General features: G+C 37.9%; 1 long non-coding RNA gene across 1 annotated transcript in view; it reads right to left on the minus strand.

Moving 5' to 3' along the window:
• Positions 1–18,214, minus strand: part of LOC131556224 (uncharacterized) — a 64,263-nt gene extending 46,049 nt beyond the window's left edge. Inside the window, exon 1 of the long non-coding RNA XR_009274583.1 lies at positions 18,117–18,214. This is a non-coding gene — a long non-coding RNA (uncharacterized LOC131556224). The remainder of the gene's footprint in view (positions 1–18,116) is intronic.
• Between the last annotated feature and the right edge of the window lie 2,502 nt (positions 18,215–20,716).

The following is a 20,716-nucleotide window of genomic DNA, read 5'->3' on the forward strand; positions in this document are numbered from 1 at the left end:
AATTAAAACTGAAAGTCTGTAGGAAGAAGACCCCCATCAAGACCAAAGATTAAAATATAATCATTCCCATCCGTGCTCTGATAATAGAGCAGTAATGGTCTGGCATGAACTTACCTCTAAAATGAGATTTCTCAATTAGTGAAATAGCCTTTCCTGGCAAGCAAAGGATTACTGTATGCTTTCAGAAGTTTCTTAGCATGAGCAAAATGATACATTATCAAAGTAAATTCTTTATTCATTAACTCTAAGCTGAAAATTCCCTCACAGTGCAGCTTTTCAGAGGACTATATGACAAATTATGCAACAGCAATACACTGCTCTGGAATTTTTCACAGGCTGCTGATCTGACACAAGTTCAAATTATTGCCAGACAAGGGACAACAGCCACAATCTGAAACACAGGAAGTTCCATCTGAATATGAGGAAAAGCTTTTTTATTGTGTGAGTGACAGGGCTGCACTGAGAGGCTGTGGAGCCTCCTTCTCTGGAGGTATTCAAGACCTGACAGGATGCAAATATGTGCAGCCTGCTCCAGGTGAACCTGCTTTAGCAGGCAGCTGGATTAGATGATCTCCAGAGCTCCTTTCTGACCCCAAACATTCTGTGAGTGCTGAAATTCTTCACAGACTCCACCGCTTATCTGCAGCCAAAAATCAGGAAATCACATCTCTGTGGGATGTGTAATTTCACAAATAATGAGCTTTTCCCTTACTGAAAGTAAGTCTTCCTGACCTCCTTCACCTTTAGCCCTAGCCTCCAAAAACTGGCATGCTCAAGTTTCCTCAGCTACTCTGAAGTTCTCCCATAAAGATGAACTCCCATTATCTGGTAATGATTTGCATCACCTTTTTGTGAAAAGGCTCTCTTTGCTCACCCTTCATTTCCATATTCTTTCTTGCTTCCTTCTAATGAAGCCCTCTCTATGTTCAGTGTCAGCCCATTCACATCCTCTGAATTCCCCTCACACATCTCTTTCTGCTCCCTTAATTCCTCACAGCATATTTTTTGTGACTTCTTTTCATCATGAATATTTCAGCAGATTTTTTTCTGTGTTACTGTGTGATGCATTAGTTGAACTACTCAATTTTCATTAGTTTACTGTTTACCATACCATTCTTCTCCTATGTTTTCTAGGGAAATTGTTGCCATTTCCAGCCCTCCCTGTACATTGCACTTATAACACAGTAGCGGAGGCCAGAGAGACTGCCACATTAATTTATTTTCATACCATTTTCCATTTTACCAGGAAACCCCTCATCATACCAGCAATACAACAAAACAACCTGATTTTACTCATGCATTATTTAAAACTTGAAGTGATCTATCACAAAATAATGCAGGATGGAAACATATAAGTGGGTCGTCATAGACTGCCAGGGCAAAGCTGACTAAGCCTCAGCAAATGAAATAGAAAGCACTAAAGCTGTTTTGCTGCTGGCCCCTGTGGGTAGCAGCAGTTTCTCTGTGCAAATTCACTGGCTTCCTACAGGAGTTACTCTGTGCAGCACAAGCTCCAATCCTACTGCTCGTGCAGGTGTTGTAGTTCATAGAGGGGGAACTCTCCTTCCTGATTTCCTCAGCCACTTGCTCATCTGGTTACATGACTACCACTGTGCTTTCTTGAAATTTCCCCACTTAATTCAGAAAATCTAACAGCTGCAATTCAGAAAGCAGGCTCACCTCAAGGAAGCATCTGAACTAAGCAGAACTGTAAGCAGGTAATCATTCAGATCTTACCATCACCCTTAGTGTACTCATCCTCTCATTTTCTTTCTCAGAAGGAAGGAAAAAAAAATCCCCATTTTCACAATGTTTTTTGTTTCTGTTACCATATTAAATCTTACAGAAGAGTAAATATTGTATTGATGGATTTGAAAGTAGCTGATTATGATGACTTGCTTTTGCAAAAAAATAAAAAGGTGACATCTTTCAAATATGAATAAAAATCCACTGGTGAAGAGAAGGTAGGAAAGGAATGGTTCTGTACTTCCAACTTTCACAAGCTAATAGGAAAAAGGATTATATAACCTCAATGCTATGCTTGACCCATTTGCCTCCATCAAAATGCCTGTGGCTTCTTAATTGGCATTCACATATGGTCACCCCACCAACTGCAAGGCAAAAGGTCAGGGATATTTCTATAGAGGCTCAACTACTGAGCTCAATTACTCTGATCCCAGGAGGTTCCTGAGGAACAGGATGAGTCAATAACCTAATGGAGCTTGAATACCAGCATCCTGCTGTGTGTGTGCTGGACAGAGGTGCAGAGTGTAACAGTGGTCAGGGCAAAAGAAAAGTGATAACTGTGGGTAGAGGGCTGATTCCTTCCTATTTCAGTACCAGAATGAGCTCATCATCCTTCTCATCAGCATTTGCTGCTGTGCAAGTGGCAAAGAGGCCAAACAAGTGTGTTCTTTATTCCAGAGCCAGTTTCCATTGGTGAAATTAGAACAAAAATCAAAATATTACTAAAATGAACAACTGCTGCTGGCATAAAATGGAGGTATCGATGTCTTAAGATAAAGCTTAACAAGACCTTCCTTATTTTTAGTAGAGAAATGAGAAATTCAATGCAATTCAAAGACCAAGTGAAGGCTTTCCTTCTATTTTGTAGGTGGGACACTGGAACAGAACGCTGAGACTTCTTGTCCATGGTGAGATACAAATTCATATCAGTAACAATCTAGATTCCTCAGCATTGTCACTGTCCTTCCACCCTCCAACTCCACATCCAGCCTGAGGAGGAATAATTCTGCTGCCAACAGCAACCAAGCCATAGAAATCCCACAATGACTTGCCACTGAAAAAGGGAGAGCATCTTCTTCACCATGAATTTTTAAATCTGTTACATTATTCAAGTTGTCCAGATGGCTTGTCAGCAGCACTTTGCTTCATCTTCTTTGTACACATCACAGATATTTCACAAGAATCTATTTATCTTAGAAAGCTCACACTTTGCTTTTGTGTTCAGAGAACTCTCAGGTGAAATCACTGTTTTTGAAAGCTTGGTAATAAACCTTATTTCTGTTGCAAGTCAGAAAGCAAAAGTCAAGAAAGGTACTCTCAAACTCCTGGCAACAAACGTAACTTTTTCCATTTTTATGTTTTATCTATTCCCTTTTCTTCCTCCCCTCACATAATCCCTGCTAACAAATTCCAGGTTAAATAACCACACATGCTTCCTTATTGATGTGCAAGGATTATCTACCTGGGATTCCCATCAGTAGAGAGCAGAAGGGAAAACCCAGTTCACCTCTCAGAAGACAAAAATGTACTGAAAAAGAAAGATTTTTACACTATCTGTAGAGTAAGATTATTGTAATAGCGAGGCTAAACCTCTTGACAGTTTATCTTAAAATGCTCAACTCTGATCAACAAGGGAGTCGATATTGCTGCAGAAACACTAAACTAATAACCTTACTTTTGTCTTCAAAAAGCTTACAGATACATAGCCAGAGCCAACATATTTGTCACCTGAATCACAGGAGTTTTAAGGTTGAATGAGACCTCTGGAGATCACCTAGTTCTAACCCTTGCTCAGAGAAACATGATCTAGAATGTCACTGTACAATATTCAGTCAGGGTTTGAATACCTTCATGTATGGAGACTCCTTAACCTATCTTGGCAACTTGTCCTAGAGCCAGATCACTGTAAAAAAAAAAAAAAGAAAAAAAGTTTTCTTGTCTTTTGATTTGAATCTGCTGCCTCTTGTCCTTCGGTTGAGTATTGATGAGAAGAATTTGGCATCATATTCTTTACTACCCCTGTCAGGTATTTATACACACTGATCAGATCACCCTAAACCTTCCCTTTTACAGACTTCACACCTGCTCTCTCATCTGCTTCTCATACACCAGACAATCCTCAGGATGTGTTGGTAGGCTCACTCCAGCACATCTACCTCTCTTGTGCTGTGAAGCCAAGACCTGGGCCCAGCACACCATGGATGAGCAGAGCGGGAGGATCACTGCCCTCAGCCTGCTGGTGTTGCTCTCGGTCTTCTTTGCTGTGAAGGCACATTGCCGGCTCGGGTCACCACCAGAACCCCACCTGTTCTATTCCACAACATTGCTCTGTAGTCTAGCTGTCAAACCACAGATCACCACGGAACAATTCATTTTCCCAATATGTCCTTTTACTTGCCTCTCTTTTGTGTATTGCCTGGGTTCTTGAGATGTCCACTCTGAAATAAGAAGCTATCTTCTTCTCACCTGCCCTTGTAGTAATGCATCATTCCTGGTCAACTTGTAATCAGGGCTGTAATTTGTAACAGAGTTAATTCTTTAGGTTTTCATTATCTCAAAATATTAATCATGATTCTTGCTTTGATATATGTGAGAAGACTGAGAACTCATTGCCAAGTCCCCATCATAAGAAGGCTGCTCATGCACCACTGCACACACAGCAGGGTTATATTACATAATATATGGCATGCTTTTAGAAGAACATGGACTTCTTGCTTTCTTTCCTTTCCCAGCCATAAAAACTCCAGTACATATTTTTTGTACAGATGTTTTCCCACAAGCAATTATATCAAGAACTTCCACATCTAATAACATGATACAGAATAGAAAGAAAATCCCTGGAAGCATAAAAAATAACTACATTCTTAGCTGAAAACAAGCTTCTCCATCTTGTGGATTATTTTTTAGCTGATCTGGGGACACTCATGATGATGATGGTGTACAGTTCAATTATTCCTCTTTGCTATGAGAACCTTTGGGATAATTCTATTACTATCCATTTTCCATTGACCCAGTATCTCATGGCTTCAGTTTTTGGTTCCATGATATCACTGGTAACTTCCAGGGAAAAAACCCACACATTTATTGCTTTTCACAATTTCAGAAAAAAAATTATATCTATAAGAGAGTCTCAAGTCCATAGAAATACAATGTGCAGCCTGAGATTTGATTAATCACACAAAAAGGAGACTTCCTTGACATCACAGCAGTGTACCCCATAAATAAAACAAGGCTACATTATCATACGCATTATAGTCTGAAAAAAATAGCTTATTAGACACTAGTAGCAGAAATGAAAAACGGGACTTCAGAAATTTCATTCTGGTGCAGGTGGCAGAATTATTTACTGCCCTTGGGTTATGTCAATCTTAGGTTCCTTAAATTCATACTGAGGGAATATTCCTTTCCAGCTTTAACCCAGAAGAGAAAATGACTTCAAAGGAGATACATTACAGATGGCTATGGGGTGTGAGGATAGGTAAATAATTTGCCCACTGCTCCAAAGCAGTGCAAATGGTGAGACAATTCCACAAGAAAAGTTTACATTTTACATGTTTTTTAAAAAAAAATTTCATCTTTTATTTTTTTTAAATGTTAAATAATAACCCCCCCCCTTCCAGAAAAAGCTAATTTCCATTTGAGTTCTGCAAATAATAATTTCTTTTCCTCAATATTTGTCTCTGCACTTAATGCAGGATGATTTGATTTTCCTGTCTTCAAGCTTGCTGCTAAATTCCCCATATTTTGTATGAGGTACTTGATACCAAGAATTCTGCCGCAAGTTTCTGCTGCAGAAAGAAGAGGTTAAGGAATTTATGTAACCTTCAATCTTTGAAATGAATCCCCACATTTGTGGGGAAACAAAACCCAGCAGAAGTGCTTTGCAAACATTGCCTAAGCCAGGAAGCACACTTTATTGCTAAGTACAAAATATATAACACCAGCATGAGTCTAAAGGGTACCAACAACTTGAAACCAGCCCTTCAGAATTTAGCTCACAAAGTAATTTTCCACACAGTAAATTAGCCTACAAGTTTACCTAACAAAAATACAGAGAAGGATGATTTTCTGGAAGAGTCAGGTACCTCTCTGTTTGTGATATGGAAGTTCTGTTAATTTATGTCATCTGTAGGACATATGGAAGTTAAAGTTCAGACACTAGAACAACTTTTCAGGGTATCTTTGACAGGAAAATTACTTTTCTAAGTATCTGTGCACAATTACCAGGTGGGAAAAAGTAAAATAGTCAACAGTCTTTGATAACTATAAAAGTCTACAAATGAGTATCAACTTCACTGCAGTTAAAGAGACGCCAGGGAATCGATGTCAGCCCTAGCTTCCCCTTTCATCCTAACTCAGAATTTTATATTCTTATATAAAGATCCTTTTGTTGACAGCTGAACTGAAAATGAAGAGTCAAAGGAATAACAAATGACATCTATCTAGTTAGTTTGAAGTACTGGACTTCTTCAGGTACAAATGAGTAATTTATGATGCAGGTCAGTATCCAAATTGCACTGTTGGCAGGGAGAGGATAGAGCTGGATGAAGTCTTGGCTGCTTCACACTCAAAGCAGAATTACAGCAGGGACTAAAATAAACCTTCCCTCAGAGGTTACAGGACTTTAGTGCGGCAAATGTAATCAGCCCAAAACAGTACTCTGTCTTATGTTTAAATATCTTCAACTTTGAAATGGAGGATATTTTTTGTTTGCTTTTTTTTCTTTAAAGTGAAAAACCTTTTTAAGGTTGTGGTATTTAATGGTCTATAGCAAAACAGTTAATATGTTTTCATATAATTTCTATTTCTGTGGAAAATTCTTCTGGCCAACTGCTCCTCCTAAGAGATCTTCAAATTGTAAGTCTTTTGGGTCCTCATCTACTATTAATAAAAAGACAATTACATAGCTCTACATCTAAGATCTTATAAAAACATTTGTATCTAAGATTTGGGTCCTCCCTCTAAAAAGTAACTCTCCACAGGGAGTCACCAATGAGAGGGTGATGCCCACAGGAGGCACATTTAATAAGTCCATTAACATTTCATATTTTAATGAGGTATCTGTATAGAATCATAAAACCTCTAAAAATTTGTGTAGCATGAAGAGTGGTGAAACAGTAAATAGCTATGATGAAAGGTCAGTCACAATATGAAATATGGTAAGTGTCACAGCACTTTGCAGGTCAGGTGGGAGCCCACACCTACACACCCAGTCCCTCATTAGGCTTCTGTAATTAGTGCTTGGGACATGCGCATGCAACTAAATTACATAGTGCAACCTCAGCTAGCACCAGCAGTAGCTAGTCAGTGCAGAATGTGTTCTAAATAGTTCCAGTCTGTTAAAAAGGGATTTTATTGCTGACAAACATGAAGCAGTCCTTAGAAAATTTACACTGTGCCTGTACAATCAAAGAGCGGTTGTGGAGTGGAGGATGTCACACAAAGATGTGAACCATTCATCATGGCAGAAGTCCCAGCCCAGTGCTATGATCAGGGAGCCCAAGAAATTTTGGGTTGTGTCAAGAGAAACATGGACAGCAAATGTAGGGAGGGAATTGTACTGCTGTCTGCAATGTTTGTGTGGGGTTTACATGTCAAGGTTTGGGTGTCCCACAGCTGCAAGGGAGAATATTCCAGGAGAGTGGTGAATTCTGTGTCCTTCTGTATATCCACACAGACTGAGGCTGTTTTCTGATAAACATGCCTTAGGCATATCCACCATATGCTTCAGTGAAACCAAAGCTGTAAGGCCAAATATGAAGAAGGGTTTGTAATGCATATTAATATCAATTTGAATGATATAACACTCAATGTTAATCTTAAAATAAATTTTAAGAAATGTCAAAGCGCAGTGGATTAATATAAGGCAGAGCAGAAGACCTTTTGCAAAATACTTTTCCTAGGCAAGATGAAGAAAATTCACAGCATTTCTATGATATCCAGAAATATGTAAAAGAAAATAATGCTACATTTAGTGTGAGCCTCAGCAGAGTACGTATTAAAATGTAAAAATTCTGGGACTGACAACTTTTTTGCAGGAAAACATTAAAAATGACATTAATATTTCTCTCAAAGTTTATAAGTGAGGAAGAATTAATACAGGAAGGAAATTACTCTCAGTGGGAGAAAATTATTTGAATTTTACTAGGTTGAAAGGAATCAGGAGTGCTGTATGAAATAAGCATAATATAATTCTACAGCCTGAAAGAAATACTCTAATAATAAATTTACAAGTTAAAAAGGCAGTTAAGGGTTAAAAAGATCAATACCTAAGCTAGCAGTGGTAGTGAGATGTTTGTTCCAACCTGATCAACAAGCAAACCTGAAATCATCAGCAAAATTTCAAGGCTGCTTTTGAAGAATTCAAAGGGAATTCTGCTATGCTACTCAGCAAGATCTCTTTTTTCTTTAGCACCCTCCCCACTATTTTTCCATGTGTAATTCTAAGAACCAACTCACCACATTCCAGAACATCATTAATATCCCTGTAACTGAGGTTCTCCATTACATCATAGAAAAGCCTTCACCACAAGCCTTTTGCATACTGCTTACCTAATTTCTAACCTGTAACCTTGCAATTGCTTTAGTGGTGAACTATGAGTTTAACCTGCATGCTAACCCAGTTGTGTGAAATGAAGAACTGGCATTGGGTGGCATAACCCTGGATTGAAGTTTTCCAATTGTATACTTCAAACATGAATTTAAACAAACAGGGCTGTGTAGCTACATAAAACCACCCCTAAAGCTGAACACATTTATTTTCCTACTATTAGGTCCATATACAGAAGGAATTCATTACAGAAAGAGTCAGGAAGAGATTGCGTCTTCCGGTGTTCCATACCAGCTATAACTACAGACATCCTAGGAGAACTGAAATGTTGCATTAATTCTGAAGGAGAGTAAGACTGCATGAAAAGACAGAGCATCTTAGAAATTTAAGGGAAAGTGCAACCTGGTGTCTGTTGAAACCAGCTGCTCTTTTCTCAGCATGTCCTTCAAATTTCTTTTTTTAAAAACTATTCACAAGGGAAAACAAGCATTGTTAGCCAAAACTCACTCCTATCCTCAAGTATTAGACAGTGTACAATAACTTTATGGATGCAGAGGCTGCACATAATCATGTTTAATTTTTAGGTGCCATTCAGCTGATACATTTTTCCCTATTGGGAATCTAAACCTGTTTAGAATCTGTTTACTGTTTATCAGTCCTCTTTCTCACTGGCTACATGCTGTCCTTTACATTTACATTTGGTTCTGGTAAAAACCTTCATCCCCACAAGTCATTTGATCTTTAAGGATTGTCTGGAGAGAGTATGACTTTCACAGAGCCAAAATTCCCAAAAGCCTTTACATCAGAAAATACACAAGATGACGTTCTGGGTGTATGAAAAATGAGCCTTGGGAGACACCATGATTATCTGATGTATAAACATTAGTTTGAAGACTTTTGCTAAAAAGCAATACAGAAATGATTCTGTAGGAAGCAGTGCAAAAAAATCTTTTGTTGAAACTACCAAGAGCAGGTAGGGGGTAGGAGAGGGAAAGAGAATTGCCACTCAGTACACATTCTGCTCAACCTTGTCTCCCACAGTTGTAAAAGTGTTAGGCTGGGAGCCATGTGATATAGTAAAAAAGCTAGGAGAGCACTAGGAGGTGAACAACAACTTAAAAAAAAAAAAGTAAGAAAGCAACCAACTGCAGTTGTGGTTCAAACACATGACTTCTCCACTAATTGACAGTAACTCATGGGAAGAGTATAATAGATGAGAATGAAGGAATTATGTGGGACTACTCATCTCTTTGCCCATTTATATGCACTCAAGGGAACAGAAGCACAAAACCTCAAAATTCTAACCTTTTAAAAAATTGTATTTCTACAGAGAAGTATTTCCCACATTGGTATTGCTGCTGTCTTTTTCCAATGTCACGTCTGATTCCCTTTTTTGCAACTGGGTTTTCAGTTCAGGCTCACCAGGCATGGATGTGCAAGCATTCCCTGCTAAAAACAGCTAGAAGCATGAGGGCTGTCCCATAATTCAGGAATTTTATTTGATCAATAGCTTTTGCTACTGCAGGATACACCTGACTCCTGTCTGAGTCAGATCTGTTTGGTGGCTGATAATGCCCTGAGGAAAGATGTGATAATCTAAAAAACTCCAACAGCTAAAAATTTTGATGGGAGGGAAAGACAGTACTTACTAGGAAAATAAACTACCAGCAAAGTAATGGTTATTATTAAAATAAAAATTCTCTTGCATGAATCACATTACAGAAGGCTGCTGCTACACTTAGAAAAGTACCCTTGCTCACAAACATTAAGATCCATCTGCAGGCAAATGCCATTTTATCCCTTAAAATCTATTTCCATATTTATTGCAAGCTTTACTTTGTAAAAGAAAGTTGACAGATGTACTTTGTTGATAACTTCATTAAAGCACACCCAAACAGAATAATTAACAGCTTCTCTGGTCTCCCTCAACTGTATTAACAATCATGGTTGATAAAAGATCTGTTCCCATCAAAGAGACAACAGATTTTCCCCCGAGAGGATTCCATTAATACCCAGGAACTGTCGATTGTACTGTGAGGAATGATGTACTTGAGCAGTGTAAAAATACATCTGCTATGGAAATCTTCTGATGTTGTTAAAGAAAAAGATGTTTATAAGAGTAAATATTCAATAAAACACTAAAAAGTTGTTGTGCTTTCTCCCTTTGCTTCAAATAAAGTTTTCAAGCATACAGTAAACTGTGTCTACTACAAACTACTCTTATACTTCTTCTCTCCTCTATCTGCGCAGAAAAATAGGTAAAGCATAGTTATAATTCACATCTGCATAAAGTAGAATAGAAAACACATTTGTATATCAAAGCAAGCTAACTGCCTGTAGCCCACAACCTGGCTCCCAGCAATTATTAATAAAAAATAAAATTAAATACTACAGCAATTCATATGAATTAAAATGTCTGGTATTAAATCATATTTTATTGGTAGCTGAAGTATTTTCCTCTGAAGCTTTTCAAATCTACCTGATTATAGAAAGTACTATGAAATTTCAGCCATTTAATATTTCTGCTACCAGACATCTCTTTGAACAAGATGGCAGGAGGTTGCTTATTAGAGAACTCGGTACACAGGTGATCTTGGAGAAAAAAAAAAAAGGACTTTGTCTTCTCAAAGCAAACAAACAGTATAAACTTTGTCAAGATAACCTTGAGAATATAAGGAAATTAAAGCCTCTTGTCAAAAACAGAGAGCAGTTTTAGTTCATCAGTTTTCAAAGGCATATCTGTATTTATATCAGATGAATCAGGACAGTACTTCTTTGCACACATCAATCTATCTTTCAAACCTGACCATATAACTCAGGGTTTTTTTTGTCACCAGCATGTTCTGAGGAGGACAGCAGTGCTGATGGGCAGTGACAGCTGTACAACATATACTCCTCTAATTTCTGGAGCCATGGCACAGGCTGTGCAGGAAATCCATTCCATATCCTCACACAGGGCCACAGGGGAGCAGCTCCCCCAGCCTCTGTGCTGCCCTATGCCTGTCTCCACAGCCCCCAGGGAAAGGAGGCAGCCCAGCTCCTGCTGTGCCAGGCACTCAGAGACCAGCTAATCCTCCTTGCCAGCTGGGTTTGGAAACAGAGCCCACATCAAGACGGGGCTAACAAGAGTTTAATCTCTCAAACCAACCTCTTCACCACAAACACCTGGAGAAGCCCTGTCAGGATACTGGACTTCCTCAGTCTTGAGAAAATCTGCTTCTCCTTTTGCTCTTGTCCTGTGCTGGGGGCTGGTCATGCTCTGACCACAGAGCCCAGAGCCAGCCCTCTCCTGCCAACCAAAGCTTCTGCAAGGCCTGTGAGACACAGGCACCAGGGCAGAGAGAAAGACTCAGCTTCTAGAAATTACTGTGAAATCACAGAGCCAAGAGATTTATGTTGAGAACTGGAAATTGCATTTAAATTGGTGCATAAAAATAAGAAAAAGGAGTAGTTTTGGAGAAGAAAGATAATTTTCTATGTCTACTTTATTCAGGGAACACCAGTGTGAGTCAGTGAAGGTGTTAAACAACTGCAAAACCCAGTATTTTATCCTGTTATTGCTATAGCAATACAAAGGACATGCCACTGCCACAAGAGATAATAGCATTTAAATTGCATAGTAAGTGCTGTTATAAAATACTCTGAGTAAGTACAAGGTCATGTCAGTCCCTCAGAGAATACTTTCTTCACGTACCTCGCGCACTTCAGGAGAGTTTTAAATGTTTCAGACAAATCTACCTCCAACTCATTCTCTTTAACTATTCCTGACATACTCTGATAATAGCTGTGATGGGTTTGCATTTGAAGACTTAACAGCCCACCTTCTTTACTTACTGAAACTTGCGCTGAATTTGTAATGAGCCTAAATATCTTACACCAGTTTCCCCTGCAACTGACAAATGTCTCAAACATGCCATGACCAAACAGGGCAGAAGGAGGGGGTGGGTGAAAAATAGACATTGCCTTTTGTTGCAGAGATGTTGTGTAAAAGCAGAGGAATGCAAAGCAAGAGTATTGTGTGCTTTCCCACCTCCTTTGCCAGACTACCATCAGCTGATCCCACAGTCATTCTACCAGCAGTAAATATAAGCTAAGACATCCTAACTGCATGATTAAGGTTGGATAGGCCACTGCAAGACTCCATATGCCAAGCCAGAAGGAACAGATTTCTTCCTTTGTGAGCACTGCCTCAATTTTATCCTGTAGAAGCAATTCATCTCTTTAAACCTAAACATTAAGAACCACTTCTGCTATTACAGACAAACTACATGCATGTCAGTGATCTGCTGGAAGTATGTCTAGCCTTTAACCAAAGAATTCTGTCTTCTCCTTAAGTGCAGTTGTCTAAAACTAAGATATTATATGCACTCTGTTGTTTAAAGAGGCAAGAATACGAGAAGATGCTCTGTTAATTAAGCTTGTTTTTGTCTCATTCTGAAGCATCTGAGAATGCCAGAAAAGCCATTTTTAATTATGAAACACTTCAAGTCATCATTTGAATTTAACATTTCGTTATCCTTCTGGAGGATTCAGCACTGCTATTCACCGTACCTCTCAGCTGCTTTGCCAAAACAGCTCTTTGGTGTCTCCACCTGTGCCTGCTAAAGGAGCTTGACATCACCCCAAAGCTACAGCAAGCTTTAATTCAGAACACAATAAATGGTTCAATAGATGTCTAATCAGTTGAAAGCAAACATGCATGAAAGGGGTGATTTTTTTTTTTTGATACTGTACTTTAAAATTGAGATAAAGGCTGCTAAATATTGTGCCTCTGTCCCTTTTTTGGCAAAACAATACTTTAAACCAAGCCGCTACACATACATGTGAACTTTTTCCTGTGTTTTCATTTCATCTGCTCTCTGCTGATCCCCACTGTAGCATGCTACAGAAATACAATTTATTATTTTTGCATAGCAAGTAATAAGGAAAAAGGTTTTTTTTTGGAGGATGCTTTTATGGCATGGAAAGAGAAGCAAGTTCTCATTGAGCATCATTGTAATGATATATATGCCCATTAACTTAGAATTAATTAGCCCAAAAAATTCCATGTCTAATTCATTGTTCCATTTTAAAACTTAAACAAAATGTGAAAGCAAATGTAGTGTGGTTAAGACAGGAATCTGGACATCTAAGTGTTCAGATCATAAAAAAGGTTCAGAAAGTTGTAGCGTTAATCACAAAAATATTTACAATGGCAAACTTGCAATCTGACAATGTCACCAAAAAATGCAGAATGATACGCATAGTAAATTATGCAGAAATAATCTGAATTTCTAATAAGGTGCATGGTTGAGAAATTTCTAGCTTTAACACAAAATATTCATGCACAGCAGAAGTTCTTTAGCACCATACACCAAATCAGACAACAATGTGACTGGATATATAAATTAACAATATACTAAAATAGAGAAATTCAGGGGTGAATGTAGCAGCAAATATCTTAGCTTCAAAATTAATATTTTTTCTTTTCTTATGATTCTTGCCATTCCTCATTTCATTGCTTTATACTCACAGAACAGATTTTGAGGTTTCATTTCTTACTAGTTTTCCACTCTCTTGCGATTTTCACATTCTTTATTTTCGAAGGTATGAACACATGACTGCAAAAATGATTTTTTTCCTTGCTAGAAGGTCATAAAACATCCAGAGGTTTTATTTGACTTTGAGCTAAGCAATTAAACAGTGTGTCTAAAATCAAGATCCTGGACATGTAGAGATGATACAATAGTTTGACAATTATAAAAAGCATTCTTGTGATAGTGACCTTATTTCACCTGAAGGGTAAGGAAGAGGAGGAAAAGATTTTTTACCACTGTTACTGTTCACAATTATGCTGGTTTTGCATTCCATCACAACCATATTAACAAAAAACAATAAAATAATAAAAACCAAAACATCTGCCTGTAACCTTCATTTATAAAGCTGTACTTGAAAGACACATACACTGTTTCCACTGCCTACCTAGCCACATATTTCAGACAGATAATAAGAGTCATTAAGTCCAAAAAGGGTGAAACAGCATTATATTCTGATGAAAGGAACAGCATTGCTTGGATATGCTGTATGATTTGGACAGAAAAAGCCACTTTTCAGAGTGTCACAAGGAGATGAACATCAAGAGATAAATGCTCCCAGCCTCCACTGGAATATTTTGTAGCAACACCAAGAACACCCAAGTAGTTATCAAAGCTCTCAACAGAATAAGAAACATGAAAAAGTAAAATAAAAGTCAATTTCAAGTTTGGAAGCTGACAATGTTCTATTGAGGATTACAATTGTTTGGTTTAGATGAGCACACGTTAAGTGTTGTGAGAACAGAAGGAAACCAAGAAAGCTCACCCTTGAAAAGCAAGCTCTCTGTCTTTCTTTCCAACAGCAAAGGTAGTTTTCTCTACTTGAGAAGCAAAGATGACAAACCTTTGAGTTGTGTGTGTGTTTTTTGCTTGTGCTTTTGAGCTTTTTCAGTTCTGCTTGGAAACAGTATTGTTCCACTCAGAAAAGCAGGATTTAAGGTGAAATTAGTGAGCATGTCAAAATGGCTGAATTGAGGAACAATCAAAGGCTTTTGAAACCTTAAAATATTCAAAGTCACACTGAAATTTCCCAATGACACATGAAATTTGTGTCACATGCAAATATGTTGTTGGAAAAAAAAAAAATCACTTATCACTAGATGACCAAGAACAGTGTTTTGGCATGTGTTTCGCCTTGGAATAAACATTCTCCAAGAGCCAGTCAGACTTTGGTTCTTGCCCTGTCCTTCAGCCATATAGTTTCTAACACCCAGTCCAAGAATAAAATTGTCATCTCAATATTTAATAGTTATGGGCCTGGTTGATCCAAGACTGGAAGCTTTAATAAAGTCCATTACAAGAATAATGCTTAATAATATCACGTATAAAAGAAATAGTCTTCATTTCCCAGATTTTTAGTACACCAAACACCATAGAATCAATAATCTTCCTAGTTTTATGTGCCAGTTCTGATTTGCTAAACCCAAGACAAAAGGAACAAAACTATTCGCTAAAACAAAAGCAGAATTTTTCCTGAAGTTTGACTGCAGCACGTTGCGGAGTTTGCTGAAGGGAACAGTATTACTGCTACTCTGTACTTTCCCCAAACCCAACAACATCATCCAGAGCTCCTAAATCATCAAAATACAGTGTAACTCCTTTCATAGCCTCTGAAGATCACTGGACGTCTCAAGAGAAAATATTTTATTCTGAGAGCTTCGAGTCAGATTTCTTGATCAAAGAGATTGAGTTGTTAAAGCTCAAGTGAACTCCCAAACATTTTGATTTTCACATGTCAGTTTTCTTGGAGACTCACAAACTCCATCCTCTGTTTCATCAACAGCACAACAAAACTCAGACCAGTCCAATGGTTTGAACCTGCATCGTCCCTTCCATGTAATTATTCCTTGTCAGGAGGTCTAAAGAAAACAAAACACAATACCAGCTGTGGAACTCTTGAAAATTTTCTGAGTTTTCTGTTGCTTTTATAGAAATGTCCAACTGAAAATTTTGGTAAGCCACAAAACCTTTATTAGGCTAATAAGGCATTAAATTAATAATGGAAAGTTATTTATTGTTAATCTATTATTAATAATTTCTTTACTGTTAATAACTTTAAATTATTAATATTAATTATATAAACTACTAATAATTGTAAATTAGCTGATGTAAGAAGAATCCCACTTCATTAGTGTACACTGGCTATTATGTGGCTAATAATTGAATGTTTCATCCTAGCTTACAGTAACAGGGCAAGGTATATGTCCAATTAAAAAAAACCTACTCCATTGTTCAAACTCAAGGCTGCCACATGTGGCACAACTCTAAAATTGTGCATGCCAAACTAACACGCATGATGGAGAGCAAAGAAGAAGGGAAAAGATGAAAAATACCTAAGAGAATATTATTTTCTCTAACACTGATGGAAAAACAGTTCTTATGATGAGCCAGCTTGAATGGCACTCTGTGAACTGCGTCCTTTGAATTACACAATTCAGCATTACACAAAAAGTGACCTTTTCAGTATGCTTTATGTGAGCTTCAGTATTCTTTATGTGAGTTCCCTGGATGTTCAGACCCTTTCCCCTAAAGGTTAGTCTGGTTATAATCAGGAAGGAAAAAAGGCAGCAAGCTATTCGACAAAAGTTAGTGTTCAGATCTATTCAGCGTCTTTTTAGTTATTCCCTAAGTTTCGGAACAAGGTCTGTTTCCAAGAAGGGGCAAATGCTCTGTTTTATTGGAAAAAGCTCTGCCTAGAAGAATTCACGTCAGACTGATATGCATTTAATTGTGTGCCTTTGAGAGCAAGAACTGAAGTTTCCAACAGGTTGGGCAACCTTCTTCTGGGCACAGTCTGCCACAAGTTTCTGAATAAAGTACTCAAGGAGCTCTGTAATCAGCAGAACTAGAAAACCATACTGTGCATGGCTGTGTCTCATGGATGCCTAGACACCTAACAAGGTACAAGTCTTCAACTCCTTTGGAGGCAACTGAGGAATTCTGTGATATCTGAGAACTAGGCACACATTTCTTGTGTGTTTATCCACACTAGAAACTAGGCCTGATTTTTGTTTTTTCCTTTTTATTGAAGCTCACCTGTAGGTCATTTTGATTCTCTGCATGTTCCAGTTTATTTCATCAGGATTATATTTATACGCTCAACAGTTGAGATTTCAGCTGTATATAATTTTAAAATTTCACAAATTGGCTTTTACTAGACCCTTCAGAGCCTCACATTTCCAAAACATGAGCAATCCATAACACAATCTGGAGAAGGCACATCAAAGTGCTATAAACCTTTTTGTTTTTTAGTTCTCCCTTCGTTCTAGGTGTCCTCCCATCCCCAACGAAATATGTATTATTGTCACAGGTGTTTGTCAGCAACCAGAACACATCTATCACTATAGCACTTGAGAAATTCTTATCTACCTTTCCCAGCAATTCTCAACCCAAACAATTGGGTTTCCAAACAATTGAACTGAATTTCTGAATAAATACAAAAAGAACACAAGGGGAGATCATTTAATAATTTTTTTTCCAAAGATGATCTTTACTTTCCTTCATTTCCTTGTTTTCACAGTTGTGCTTCTAAGTGAAGAGTACTTTGAATCCACCCAATCAATTTCTTTTTGGACTTTGGTTGCTACAAGTCCTGCTCACCATTCCTAATTTACCTAAGCATTATAGATAACCATCAATTCAGTCTTATTTTTGCCTGATTTGTTTTTTTCCTCACAGCATAACAGGAAAATCATTACAAATCACATTTATTAACTCTGAAGCTCCAGACAAGCCACATTATGTGACTCTTGGGAATAGCCCGTGCAGGGCTAAGAGTTGGGCTCAATGATCTTTCTGGGTCCCTTCAAACTCAAGAGATTCTTCAATTCTGTGAGCTTGTAGTCTGTCCACAGTTTTCCCTTTCCCAGTTTCTTCTACTTAGCAGTGTCTGGGTACAGCTTATGGCACAAAACTCAATTTACAACTTTGCTTCAAAACGTGAATCAGCTAAAATGGTTGTTCACTCACAAAAATACAAGAACTGCCACTCATTCATATATTGAAAAAAGAAAAAAAGACCTCATTTTCCATACTCATTTTCAGATCCTCACATTCCCAACCTTTTCACTGTCCCCCTGCCCCACCTCATCCCAGAGCTAGAAATGCATTAAAAAACCTGCATCTTCACTGGCCACCCAAGAAACCAAATAGCAAATTTCACAAGAGCAATGCACATTTGAAATACCTAGAGCAAAGCACTACTACCATGAGTCGATCTCTTAAAACGAGACTGCTTTAATACATACCCACACAGACCCTTTACTGCAGTGCATCTCTGCATCCCCTCACAGACAGTGTGGTGCTTTAGAAAGGGCTCTCAGCCACCTCCTCTTCTTTTACCTCCTCTCTTTCAGGGCTGTTTGCAGTGGGAGCACTTATGAATGACATTAATTGCATCATTGCCCTGAGGTCAATCAACATTTAATAGCTCCACCTGACAATCTAGTCACCACAGGTGGATATTGTTAGTATGGTAATACTAATGATCTCCAGCTGTGAGATCTCCATCTAAACAAATACTCAGTTTTACAATCCACTAAAAGTCTTTTCAATATGATATGGTAACTGGTAGGAAGACTGAATATAAAGATTAAGGTACAAAGCAACATCCCATCTGTCTTACCCTCAAGACTTTAAGAGAGTGGATTCTCTTGTGTTTATAATGAATTGTTTTGAAGTTCAAATCTTCTTGCTTAGGCAAATAGCAAATATTAATTATGGTCACGTTCAGTGACCACTAGAGAGTCACTACCTTGTGAATGCAGAAAAAACTTGACCTGTTTAGCTGCAAATGGAAAGGTACTTGTAAACATAACCTGAAATAGTGCACTGGTCAAAAAGGAGAGAGGAGATTGCTACAAGTTCATAAAGGGCAACGCTGTCCACTGATGTCATTAAATCTTGGAATACTAAAAAGCCTGTGTTTGTATAGCATATTATTTTGAGACTAATAAATTAATATTGTCTCTCTAAGCATGTTTTTTAGCTGTCCAGTGAAAACCCCAAAAATAGGCAGATTAAACATCAAATATAAGATATTGTTGAGGCAGAAAATATTAAAATTATCAAGAAGCAATTGGTGAAGTATTGAATCAGAAGAAAAATAAACCCACCTCTGGCAGATAGACATAATGATGCAGATAAAAACTTTCATTTCAAAACTCTTCTCCTAACAGGAAATGCTAAATTATCTCACCATATTCCTAGCTAATAGCTACTGTTCAGCAGTATATAAAGTTTGTTGCCTTTCTGCTGCTTCTCAGTATTCCTCCTGGCCTGCTTCTTAGAGGCAAATCAATGAATTGGTTCCAAGAGAAAAGTGAAGTTGCTTTCCCTCCCACAGGTACTTAACACACTTTATATCAGTGCAGCAAAACACAGACTCAGGAGAAGTACAGGTTGGAGGAAATCTGTTTATCATCCCAAGAATGTTCCATATCTCAAGGACCAGAAGCAGAAACACAGTCAGACAGGAGCTAAATGAGGGAAGAAAAGCACATGCACAACAGCACAGTTCCTTTTACCTGTTTGCAATCCTGAGGATACGCTTAGACAGCAAGAAGTAACAATGAGAGACAATTAATTCCCTCTTCAGCTTCAGGGAAGAGCTGTCAATTACATTCAGCAATTAAACCTGGTTCTATATCACCTATTCTAGCATGAATGTGGAGGCAAATTAGCAGCTGTATTTGCATCATAATGTACTATGCTACCAGACTGGCAGAATTTCAAACAGACATTTACTGAAATATTTTATCAGCTTTGTGTCTGAAATACAGTAAAAGGGTAAAGCCTGCATGGTGAAAAACTACCATTTCAAACCAGCCCACTTTAGACCTAAGCTATCCAATATAGCCTGGAGGAGAACTAGGACTGAATGCCAACAGATCTTTTGAAGATACCTAGGTACTTATGAAAATTTAATAAAAAGGTGCTTCTTGTCTCTTCTTCATTTTTTTTTTCCTTTTTCCTTTGAGCAATGAAATGAGGAAGACTACAGAGTTTAAATGAGCATACTCCACATATTGGAAGTCACAAGCTTCAGAGTAAATATTCCTGGTGGGATTTCAGTTTATTAAGTTCTAAATTAGAAAAAGGGCAAAAAATAAGATTAACTGAGGCATGACAACATCACTACTGCCAGGAATCACTCAACACTTCCTTGCTACCTTGTAATGAAGAAAAAGATAGCCAAGAGGAAAGGGATGCTATACTACAGGAAATATTTAAGTACTTTTATAGTAATTACTGTTTATTTACACATTTTGCTCCATCACCCAAATTATTCATCACTATAGCATTTCTTTGTCAGTTCTGCATGTTCCTTCAAAGCCTGAGGTCACTTGGGGGATTGGTGTGAGGGATGGTGGTTTGTTTTGGAGGTTGGCAAACAATCACTAAATATACCAAGCAATGTCTCTGTCATTGTTCAGGTGACATACTATATAGCTGTCACAAGTTACTGTAGAATTACACAAATATAGACTTTTTTCATTGGAAAGAAAACAAATCTAAAATTATATTAGTTTGTACAGCTGAATAGGAAAAAAAACCAAAAACAACCAACCAAACAAACTAAAACCCCATAATATTTATTTAGATTTAGTTTGCATCCTGTAATCTGGATTTAATCCAGAGAGTTTATATCTAGATTCCCACCTTCTCTCCTCACAGGTGAAGATTTCACAAGGCCTGCTTCCAGCTGAGGACCAAAAAGGGTTTAGAATTGGAAATGCAGAAAGGTTGCAAGGCACTGGAATAGAACAAAGAGAAGGGTGCTGTGAGGAGAGTGCTGAAAGCAGCACAACAGGAGATGAGCATTAGTTCTTTAGGTGTGCAAAGTCAG

The sequence above is a fragment of the Ammospiza caudacuta genome, chromosome 3, assembly GCF_027887145.1.
Source record: "Ammospiza caudacuta isolate bAmmCau1 chromosome 3, bAmmCau1.pri, whole genome shotgun sequence".
NCBI lineage: Eukaryota > Metazoa > Chordata > Aves > Passeriformes > Passerellidae > Ammospiza > Ammospiza caudacuta.